The following is a 12,109-nucleotide window of genomic DNA, read 5'->3' as shown; positions in this document are numbered from 1 at the left end:
CTATAAAAGCCCGGGTGCTATTTACGCCGCGCGGGGTGAGGGGTTGTTCTGGTGTTGTAGCGGCCGCGCTGTGCTCGCCGTGGCGTGCGGCCTTTTTCCGGCTGCTCTTCGCGGCACTTGTGAGGGGGATCTTAACTCATACCTTGAACGAGAGCCCTTCGTTGTGAGGGCGAAGGTGTGTGCGCTTCCTCTGCTTTCCTTCAAGCTGAGTGGGCTGTGGGGGAGCTACCGGTGTTTGGCCCAGCTTCCTAGCCAGTCCCAGGGCCCTCAGCTATCGTTAGGCCAGGGGAGCCAGGGAAGGGTGGCTGTGATCGGGAGGTGTTGTATCAGGGTGCCCTGTTTGCCTACAGGCCTTTTGGTTGGGCCTGTTTGAATTGGGAGTTGGTTCACTGTTGTTGTTTTTTTTTTTTTCCAGTTAAGCAGGTAAACTCCGCTGTTAACAGCAGCTGAGCAGAGCTGTTGGGAGCTGGAGGAAGCTGAGGAGCTGGCAGGCAGCAGAGGAGAGAGCTAGGAGGATTGAACTCTGTCATATTCTATTGTCAGGATCTGAGGAGGTTTTCAGTGTGAGTGATGCAAGGATTGTCCTCATACTAGACCACAAAACCCTTTGGTTGATGGAATGTCTCATCTGTGTGCTGGAGGAAGGGTACTGCTTCATTAGTGTCCTCTTTCCTTCCTTGCCTACCTGAGAAGGCTTAACAGGTGGTGCCAGCTTTAGGGGAGCTTGGGTCATGCATTAGCTGAAAAGAGAATTAATGTGTATAGAGGACATTGATGACAGCCAGCTTCTGCATGTTCCTCGAGGTTCCCATGTGCAACAGGCACCATAGCCTTTAGCTGGCATTTGGGGATAGCCTACTTAATCTCTGTTCCCCAAAGGGAGACTGAGTACTCTATCAATCCTGGGATGCAACCCCATTAATAAGTGTCTCTTCCCATCCCCATTCCCTCCTCATTTGACAGTGTTTGCGTTGCCAGCTAAGTTTAGACTGACCTTTTTATGGACTGCTCTGGTGTCTGTAGAGGAAGGAGCTGCTTAACCCCTCTTAAGTAAACATGCCTCTGGGACTAGCTTGCTCTGGGAAGTGCTTTAAGGAAACTGACTTTTTAATAAAATCAACCAAATGTTTGACATAAACTGATAAATGGACTAGATGATCTCTAAAGGTCCCTTCCAACCCCTACCGTTCTATGATAAATGGTTTTATGCACACAGCTTGGTACCGATTCTTAACAAATCGTCAACAGTATCCATTAGGAGGTGGTGCCTGTGCCTTTTACATTACAAGAATATTGAGGCAGAAGTTCAGTTGTCTGAGGTCAGTAGTGAAAATGCCTGTGTCATTTGGACACCAGCTCTGTGGGGCTGTAAGCCCAGATCAGTTGTTCTGTGGTCATAGGGTTATTTTATATTTTTATTCTTGCTGTCTATAATAGAGGTCCTTGTGGCCTACTATTTTTTTTTTTCATTGGCCTTAGGAAAGTTTGGCCTTTGTTAATAACATATTCTTGGATGTTTTGATCACAATAGTTGTGTGCTCCTTTTCCTAGAGCAGCATCTCCTTGCCCAAGGCAGAGAGCTCTTTGGATCTGGATGGGTCTATAGCCCCAGGTCCTGTGCTTTCACGTGAGCCCTGTTGAAATGGCATCATATCAGAGTGATTCAGGAGTTGCTTTTTTCCAATTTGGTAAATAGCTTCTAATGGATTTAGAACTTTGATTTTAATGAAGATGGTGACCAACAAGCTCTGCTAGCAGTTCTGAGAATTTTCAATCTAACTCCATCTCTAAATTACTCCTTTTGAAGGTGTCTGTAGTGCTGGCTTCCTGTGTTCCCTTATCTTTGTCTCATGTTTGTGTCACAGTTCAAGATAGTCTTCTTCCTGAGTTTTATGGTATGGCTAGGACCACTGTAGGCATCAGCTTCAAGGATGAGAAGGTAGTAGAGAAGTGCTGCTCTTATCACATGACATGTGGAGACTTCAATTATGAGTTAAAGTAACATATTCCAAAACAATTAGTTTGGTTGTAAACTTGAGTCTTCCTCTCCTTTTTTTCCAAGATAGGAGCCCATATAGTGGGGAAAAAAATGTTTAACTAATAGCCAGAAGCAGCTGAAACATGCCAGAGTATATTTTCCAGACATTTTTATTGCAGAGTTACCATTTGCAATGAGTTCCACTGAAGTCAGGCAGTGTTTGTGGGGTGGTGTGTGTGTGTGTGTTGTTTTAAAGCAAAGCAAAACAAAAAATCCCAACAGTTTACCTTTCCAAGCTGATCTGGGTATCCAGCTTCTCTTAAAGGTATGAACTTTAATCTGAACCCAGTCTGCTCAGACTCATAAAGGATGAAAATTAGTAGGTCAAGCTACTCCAAACATACTAAGTGTCTTCCCAGATTCCTCATATGTGGCCTAATTAAGCAAATGGGAACTCTTCCCAATGGTGCCAGTATAAAAAAAAAAAAGAAAGTAAAAGCAGAATCCAAACCAAGAGGCGATCTAGTTTTTCCATTTAGGACATCATTCTTCCTCCCTCCTTGGTGTACACAGCATTTAGGCCAAATGCTGGCCTTGATGAAATTAGTTTTTTGACCTGTTGCACAGATAAAGAAGCCTGAAAGGCAAGTCACCTGTCTGAAGTCCTAGAGGAGGTGGCCACCTTGAAAGCCAGTCCTTTAGCATTCTCCTTTTCTGTTGCTGTAGCAATTAACTCAGCTTACAGATGGACCTGTGGGTGCTGTGTTGATCAGTGTTGCTGTCATGAGAACCCTAACAAGGAGGAGAACTACAGTGCCACATGCAGGGGACTTTCACAGAACAGAGAACTGCACTCCCTCAAGGAGAGGGAAATCCAAAGACCCTAATTGACATCAGCAGGGACACAAGCTCAGAAGTTGCTGGCCTCTAGTCACACATCTCTGTATTCCTACCAAGAGAAACCCTGGTACAGAAACTGTTGAGGTTCAGAAGAATATAGGCCTTCCAAGAACAGCTTGGCTGTCAAAGCTTATCCTGTCTCTCTAGATGAAGCAAGCACTGTTTAAATCCTGCAGTGAAGCGACCAGAAATCTTTGTGTTCAATATTCCCTGTCCGAGTGTGGGATCCAACTGGTCTCCTCATGCAAAGGTGAGTTATTACCCAAACCAAAATCTTATCTTACATCTCTACCTGCTAATGTGTATCCAGAAGTCTGTACCTCTTGGATGCCCTGACTGACTCTTGGGCATGACAGCTCCAGGCAGCAGTGACTTTCATGAGCTCATCCCTTAATCCTAGTGTGACGCACCTTCCTCTCTCTCCCACAAATAGGGCACAAGAAGCTCCTCATGTAGTTCTGAAAATCTTTCCTGTACTTCACTATTATTTTTTGTTGCAAGCCATTTTTTTCTGCACAATTCTCTTAATTTGTATCTCAGTTGAAAGCTGATTTTAATTTCAATCCACAATTATTTAGCTTCTTTCACAGCAACATAACACCTTTGCTTTAAGTTTGTACATGGTGTTCTTCTGGCTTTAAATGCACAGTAGCTGCTATGGCAAGAAAATGCAACAGAAGTAAGTTTACCTTGTGGTATGTGTGGAGGGACTTTGTGTTAAACATCCTATCAGAAAAATCTACAGTTTTACTAGCAAGGAGCAAGCAAGACCAGTGAAATTCGGTTTATACTCAAAGACCAAATTTATACAGAACTTAAAGTTTTCAAATGGAGCAGAACAGACAAAATTCAGATATGTTTAGTAGGATATAGCAGTAACTCTACAGAAATGGTAATCTTTGTAAAATGTTAGAGTATAGAATAGTAAAGGAATACAAAAATGTACAGTAAAGCATTTTATGTTAACTTGTGGTGCAGTTTAAAGTAATCTGATTGTTTTCTTCCTATTTCCTGAATTTAGGAATATTTGAAAGAGCTTTAGTGACTGTGTGAAAAAGAAATTGAACCTTTCCTTCTTTAGTTTTAGAGGGTAAACTGAGAAGAATATATTGATGCAACGTGAAATGATTAATTCATTTCACAAGTACTTCCAAATTGGTTTTTCTATTATGTGCCCTCTCCTTCTGTTTTTGTTGCAAGAACCAGCAAAAAAAGCCCTTAGACTTAAACTTGGCATGAGGCATAAATGTAGAGCACATGCAACACTTTGTTTGTATCCCAGACTGGCTTGTCAGTGAAGGGAACACATCAGGGATAACATCCTACTGGGTCTAAATTTACATATGTGATTTCAACTTGCCATCAAGTGCTTGCTAAATACATTCTTTTTCTTACATGCAGAAGGGACTAACAGATATCCCTGACTGTGAAACATGCTGTAGCTGAGCAGCAAGGACAGACCTATCAGTGACCTACAGGAACCTCCATTCTTGCCTGAGCAGGACAGTGCTTCTACTCTGCTCCCTTCTTCTGGCTGCTGCTACGCTCTGGAGAAGCTGAGTGAGAGAAGGACCAGAGCAGGACACCAGGCATGTGCTTACAGAGCTGGAAGGGGAAGGAAATCCTGGCCATGCTCTGATGCTGGCTGTAGGGTGGGAAGAGAACTGAAGCTTTAGTAGCACTCAGTGCATTTGTCTGGGGAGTCTTGTACCAACAGGGAACTGTCCCGGAGACTCCCCATACTTACATGCAAAAAATGAAAGAAAACATGTCCGCTGCTCCAAGTGTCACCAGCACAGATTTTTAGACTGCTTTTAGTGCTTTCTGACAGAGGAGGGAGCTGTCAGCTCACTATTGAACTGCTCGGCAAGCAGAGGTGCCCTCCTGAGAGCTCATTAAGCTGTCTGGGTGACCAACTAGAGGAAAATATTAAGCCTGACTTGTATGAGATGAACACTAACCTGAAAGTTCTTAATTATTTTTCTTTAAGTGCATGTATGGGGTGTTTTGTCCCTGTACAATGAAACTACAGTAACTAGTCTGCAGGGACAGGAAGAGCAGCAGGCCTGAGAAGCTTCTTCAAAGGTGAACCATTTGGCAGTGATGTCTTGCACTTTTTGTTGCTGTAGAAATGCCCTCCTCTGCTGCACAGAGAGCCTCCAGAAAACTGCAGCCTGTGCAACACCTTCCTGCTAATGGCTAGAGACAGAGCACCCTCCTCTGCATCTGAGCAATGCAAGCAGCCCTTTTATCTGGGCTACCTGCCAGGCAGTGGAAAGAGGCAAGGAAAAGCTAGGTTAAACTGATCTGACTCACTGAAGCCAACGTGGACTGGTCTGAAGTGGAATAACAACCTGATCCCATCTGCTGTTTGTCCTGGTGCAACTCACCAGTAGTCTTCCTGCTGCAGCCAGTAGCAGTGTGACAAAGTATGACTTAATTACAACCCTGCAATAAAAGGAACTTCTTCATTACATGTTCTGTATAGCTGCATCAAGTCATCTTCTGTCCAGCTGCTCATGGCAGAGCTCCAAGTGGCTGCTGAATCGTGCTGGTTTGGCAGGTATGTGGGGTGGTGGTTTGAGTGCGCAGCTGGGCAGAGTTGGGCCCTGAGTCAGAAGCTCCTGATGACATTACTAAATTCAATTTGCTACAAAGGTCTTTTTCTACTTCAGACTGGAGCTGTCTTTATGCAGTCTTTCTGCCTTCAGAAGTATGGCTCAGACTCAATTTTTGCAAGTCGTATGCATTCATTCGTTAGCTGTTGGAAAAAGGCAAGTAAGAAAAAGTGGCGACTGTGCTACATGTTTGTGGACTGCTTTCCACCACACTTGTCTTCTGACAGCAGTTAAGTGACAAAGACTGAAAAAAGACAGCCTGTCTTGCTACCTGGGATGTTGTGCTTTATTTCTCCAGTCATGGAGATAATCTCTATGTCAGATGACTTAAATTGTAGTGAGACCGTGAACTGATGATTTAGGACCATGTACTTTGTTGTGGATCTGATTTTAGTGTGTTGCTTTGTGCCCAAGAAAGATAGATTTTTACTTGGCTAGGGCTAAATGAAGAGATAACATGAATGCTATGTGAAATGGAATCTCTCTTCAGCTCCAGGCAATCCTCCAGGTGCTGTTCATCTTTACCCAGGGTACTGGTATTATAAATGAGCAGCTTTTCCTCCACCTTGGTCAATACACCAGCATCAGCTTAGTGCTACTGGTTCTAGGATGGTCTGAGTTAATGGTAAAACTTGTGTGTTTGTACAGTGGTGACTGACTCACATCAGCTCACTTGGTCACATATCCAGGGAAAATAACACTGACATTTGCCAGAGAACTGTCCCTGACACACAGAAATATTTGTGAATTCAAAGCTTTTGCAACTCGTAATGGCAATTTCTGGAAGTTTTCCTCTAAAATTGTTCATACTGAAATGTGGAGATTGTACAAAATGCCTTGCTTGACTCTTCAATTAGAGAAGTTTAATATTGATCACTCAAACAGGAGCCTTTGTTCCAGGCAACTCAGCTCAGACTAACAGAGTTGTGCAGAAACCTCCCTAAGAAAAAGGCATAAACTTGGGACTTAATCTCTCCATTTCATGCTGAAGGTTTTTTTGAAGAATATTTTATCTTCAGTAATTCAAAGACTGTATCTGTCTGGGAAAAAAAATCTTTTCCCAGTTACAGACTCAGTGCAATCCTTTTATGTTCTTTCTTTTTCTTTTTGGACAAGAGGTGCAGGAGCAAATACTGCAGAGGCATAGGACTTCTCTTGTATGGGAGAGGTCAAAGGTATCATTTTTTAAATGAGAAAAAGGCCTGATTTTAGGCTTCTGAGTTTTGGGATTTGAGTCCCTGTGGGGTTTGTGTCAGTGGTTCTCCCCAGCCTCTGTAGTGTTGCATTTCCTCACAAAAAAAATATTAGACCTTTGCTGGTACTGGAGTAAACAGAGAAACACGTAGGATGTGTGCTTGGGCAAGGGTGAGTGAACTGGATGTCACATGTGTCATGCTACATGCTGCCACAATGTACCTCTGTCATTTCCAATATGCAATATGCCATTTCCAACATGTTAAGTCTGTATCCCAGGGTGGAAGACCCTCCTATGCTCTCATAACTTCAGAGATAGCTTGGATTTGGCTAGACTGACCCCTGAATGGCAGCAAGGATCAGTTAAATCTCAGAGTGACCTTGTAAGCTTCTAAGATCTTGTGAAATTGATCTACTATCAAAAGTCAAGATAAAATATGCAACATTGAGCCAAATGTCATAATGTTATTTGGAGGTTGACTTCAATTCCATTTCTGACTTCACAGCTGAGAGCAGCAGACTATGAAAAGCTGCCATCTTTCAGCAGAAAGTGTGCTGTAGGGATTTACATGCTTTCTGTTTGATTGGTCCTTTAAACTCAGGCTTTTTTGCACTCAAGTGTCACAAAATACTTGTGACAACCTGAGACACATTTGTCCACCATTGCTCTCCTCTGGGCTGCATCTCAGTCCTTACCCTTTTCCAGCTTTTTATCCTTTACTCAGCAATTCTGAGCTATGATCTGCTCCCCAGGTAGGTTTTTTTTCAGCAGTTACCAAAATGGGTGGAATTATCTCATTTTTCCGTGGGTATCTGTGTGTGAGTTAGTTGTCTAGATTCCTACTGTAGAAAGGCAGAAGTGAAACTGAGGCATAGTTTACTGTAGTCTAAAATAGGAACATGTGCCTATAGAAAATTTTGGCCTGTAAGGAGCCTTTGTAACTAATCTGGAGACAATGCAGCTGCACCATAACCTGCCTCCACCATCTACCTAAAACTCTTTGAGTTGACACCACTTCCAGCTCATGCAGCTAGATGGAAAGTAGCTTAAGTCCTTCTGTTGTTACTGGTCTTATCCCTGAAGAGAGTGGGTATCTTTTATGGAAGTCTCCAGAATTACAAACTGGTTGAGGTGGGAAGGGACCTGTGGAGGTCATTTCGCTCCACCCCCCTGCTCCATCAGGGTCACCCACAGCTGATTTTCCATGTCCAAATGGCTTTGAATATCAAGGATGAGGACTGCACAACCTTCCTGGGCAATCTGTGCCAGTACTTGGTTACCTTCACAGTAAAAAAGCAGATTTTGATGTTCAGAGAGAACTTACTGTGTTTCTGTTTGTGCTGATTGCCCTTTGTCCTGTCACTGTGTGCCACTAAAAAGGACCTGGCTTCATCCACTTCACACTCTCCCTTCAAGTATTTATTTACATTAAGATATCCCTGAGCCTTCTCCAGTCAGCTTTTCATCATTGGAAGATGCTCAAGTTCCTTAAGAAACTTAGTAGCTCTTCACTGGATTCTCCAGTATGTTCATGTCTTTTTTGTAGTGGGGAGCAGATGTTCTTTAGTTTTAAGAGGCTTGTGAAAGTATTCAAAATGTTGTTGTGGTTTTTTTTGCCAGGAAGAAGATGAAAATCTTAGAACTGTCCTTCAATTTCAATTTAGAGTTGTCATTGTTATGTAATTCTTTACATAGCTACCAGAGAGGTTGTTTTTAAAAGCACTATTTACATGTGTGCCTTAAAAACAGGAGCACAGCATAGCTATAATCATAGAATCATCAAATAGTTTGAGTTGGAAGGGACATTAAAAATCATGTAGTTCCAACTCGTCTGCCACAGGCAGGGACACCTTCCACTAGACCAGATTGTTCAAAGCCCTGTCCAACCTGGCCTTGAACACTTCCATGGGCTGGGCAGCTACAGGCTCTCTGGGCAACCTGTGTCAGTACCTCACTACCCTCACAGTGAAGAGCCTCTTCCTTACATCTAATCTAAATCTACCCTCTTTCAGTTTGAAGCCACTATCCCTTGTCTTATCACTACGTGCCCTTGTAAAAAGTCTGTCTGGATTTCTTGTAGGTTGGAGGGTTGCTATAAGGTCTCCCTGGAGCCTTGAGCCTCCCGGCTGAACAACTCCAACTCTCTCAGCTTATCTTCGTAAGAGAGGAGCTCCAGCCTTCTGATCACCTTTGTGGCCCTCCTTTGGACTTGTTCCAACAGTTCTATGTCCTTCTTTTGTTGTGGACCCCAGAGTTGAACACAGCACTGCAGGTGGGTTCTCACGAGAGCAGAGTGGCAGAATCACCTCCTTTAACCTGCTGGCCACACTTCTGATGCGCCCAGAGTACAGTTGGCCTGCGGTTACCCCAAGTCCTCCTCAGGGCTGCTCTCAATGCATTCATTGCCCAGCCTATATTTGTGCTTGAGTTTGTCCCAACCCATGTGCAGGACATTGCACTTGACCTTGTTGAAGTTCATGAAGTTTGCCTGGGCCCACCCGCAAGCCTGTCAAGGTCCCTCTGGCTGGCATCCCTTCCTTCCAGTGCATCAACTGCATGCTGAATGAGTAAGAATGAATCCTGAGTGATTAAGAAATTTGTTTTCTGGTTTTGAAGCTAGCAATTAAGGTTGGGACAAATGTTGATGTTTGTTCCTTCTGCAATCACTCTTGTAAAACTACAGGAGAACCATTGTCATGAAAGCTCTGTTGGTATCGTTACCTCTGGGCTACTTTGCTTTGCAGAATGTCAACTCCTCTCTGGTTAGAGTGCAGTTGTGTAAAGCTCTTAAAATCCTGTTGGAAGTCCCTGAAGCCTGTTGGGGAGCCCTCATTAAAAATGCTGGATGACAGTCTAAAGTGTCACTCACTGTAGAGAATGAACTTGTTGACAAGACCACATGAAAACATTTTTTGTAAGCACAGTTTGCAAACCCAGAGTGACAGAGCACAGTGTTTTCCTGCTTTCCTTCTTGTTTCTATCTGGATGCAAAATGGAAGAACACTCTGGGTAAAATATCTCATGTTTTCTGCAAGAAAGATGTGTATTGCCCTGTTCTTCATGTGTGTGTGATAGACTGCACAGGAGATACAAACAGTCCCAGTGCAGGTAAAGGGAGATACTCCCCTTGAGATAGAACACAAACATCTGTGAGAAGCATCACTACTGATTTGAGGAGAAAAGAATGTGGCTACAGAGAAGAAATCCCCACTGGCCCCTGCCTGGCATCACCAGAGGAATTTGACCAGACTTGTTTGGTCATGAGTCAAAGTTGAGCAGCTTAGTTCTAAATGACTGGAGCTATAAACAGCTGAAAATGATTTTCAGAGGAGTTCAGAGATGAATAATGCATCCCCTCAGATTCCTGAGTGATCTTTTATTCACAGAAAATCAAAGCGATGTACAAATGCAATTGGTGGCCTTGGGGAGGGGAGTCTGAATCACTGCTTATCATTCACAGTCGCTATCAGAAGTGATGTGACATCTGAAAGGAAGAGATGAAAGCTCCATCACCATTTGTTAAAGAAAAAACACTTTAGAATCCAGCTAAATAGCTGATAATCAGAGGTGCAGAATTCTAATCTGCTGTTCAGTGCAGAAAGAAGAGCTCATAGGCAAAAACCTACAAAAGTTTTTCTTCTGTAGCTTCATGAAGGTCTGCTTGTAGTACCCCTGGAAATTCCCCGTGACAGAAATCAGGACTGAGACAAAGACATTGGCAAACTACCTAGAGTCAGGAGGTAGGGAAGGTTACCTGACTACCTGAAAAGTTCGTTCTGTAGCTTAACAACTCTGCATTTCATTACAGGACCAGGAACATAGTTTGTTATTTAGCATTTGTGACCTAAATGCACAGTTAACTGTAAGACTAATTTGCATACTCCTTCACACTTTTAAGTTTATCTGAAAAGATGTAAATGCTTTTCTTACTCTGCAACACTATGAATTTTGAATTCCTGTCACAAGAAAGAAACATAGAAGAATGCAGTGGGAAATGAATTTAAATCTGAGGGCAAAACAACAGACAAGTAATGAATCCCTGAGTGTATCTTCTCTTTTGCATTAGCAGGGGCACCAAAGGTGAAGGGCTGAAGTGCCACGAGGCTCCTTGTGCCATTTGCTTTTCACACACGTGGCTCTCACAGGATACCAAAAAGTGTGTGTTTGCACATGTGAGCCCTTCCTAGTCTCCTGCCAAGGGTTTCCCATCAACAGCAGTTTCACTGCAACACATGGTTATGGTTTTAGAAAATGATATCGTTTGGTACAAGAAGCTCCACCTTGGCAAATAAGTTTGTGGTGGTGATGGTGGGGGGTGATGAGAAAGTGGAAGCTGTTATGCAGAGGTGTAAATCTCTGCTGTCCTGTGTAGCCTTTGGGGATTGCTTCCAGAGAACCTCCTGCTCTCAGCACCTTAACCCTGACAGTGACACTAACCCTGCACTTCAAGCCAACAGCTGAACCCTTCCTACCCTCAGCCTGACTACCTAACCCCCTGCTGAGCCCTACCAGTGCAGTCCCTGCCCTCTGCAGTATCTTTCCTCTAGAGAGCACTTTTCCAGTGTATGTATGGGGTGGATTGGGCAGGTGGTAAAATTAGGGAAGGTTTCTGAGCAGGTCCCAGCAGCACAGCTGGGTGGCAGGGTGGAGAGAGGAAACCCCACCAGTGGGGTGGACACACAGACCTTGGAATGTGGTAACTGCCTCATGGGGCATACATGGGATAGACTGCATGTCACAGTGTGTGGGGGTGTGGGATCATTGCTCTGCTTGGGCATGCATCTTGCTCTGAGGAACGTAGCTTTGGGCTTCCTTGAGAAATGGCCTCTGGCTCTGCAGGCAGCATCCTGCCCACCAGGTGAGCATTTTCCATGTGCCCATGCTGCGTTCCTTCCAGTCATTCCCAAGCCTGTTGGTCTCCCTTTTTTGTAAGGGACCAAGTGCTGGTCTTGGTTCATCAACAGTAATGCAGAGCTGCGATGTTATGGAGAGCCAGAAATGGCTTTTGAGTGGAACACATCTGTGTCAGTGCTGATGGAAATTCCCAAGAGCTGTGTACTCTGTTCTGGCCTCTTGCTGGCCCCTCTAGGGAGGGTATTCTCATGCTGAGTTAGTCAGAGTTGTTTGTGTTTTGCCATGTTCCCAAGGTGACAAGCTCTTTACAATATCTATTTGCTTACCAGGCATCCAAAGTGAAATTCACAAGGCTCAGCTCACCTTCTCCAGCAGATAAAAGGCACATCCAGGGCAAGGGAGAGGAAAGGACAACTACATGTCTCATTGGGTCTTTGGAGCAGGGTAAGGAGGGTGCAGCAGCCGAGAGCAGAACTGGGAAGCCAAGGTCTGAGACACAGGCTGAGGCAAGTGGCCTGGCACAGATATCATGTGCCTCACTGATATGGTGGAGCACTGAGGGAT

At 44.0% G+C, this 12,109-nt stretch overlaps 1 long non-coding RNA gene across 1 annotated transcript; it reads left to right on the top strand.

The window, feature by feature from the left end:
• The first annotated feature begins 2,481 nt into the window (after nucleotides 1-2,481).
• Nucleotides 2,482-11,539, top strand: LOC133626860 (uncharacterized). The gene is made up of 3 exons (XR_009819806.1): nucleotides 2,482-3,128; nucleotides 4,280-5,441; nucleotides 8,772-11,539. It is a non-coding gene; the product is annotated as an uncharacterized LOC133626860 (long non-coding RNA).
• Nucleotides 11,540-12,109: the final 570 nt, after the last annotated feature.

Source organism: Colius striatus, chromosome 15, assembly GCF_028858725.1.
Source record: "Colius striatus isolate bColStr4 chromosome 15, bColStr4.1.hap1, whole genome shotgun sequence".
NCBI lineage: Eukaryota > Metazoa > Chordata > Aves > Coliiformes > Coliidae > Colius > Colius striatus.
This window is presented reverse-complemented; position numbering and strand designations above follow the sequence as displayed.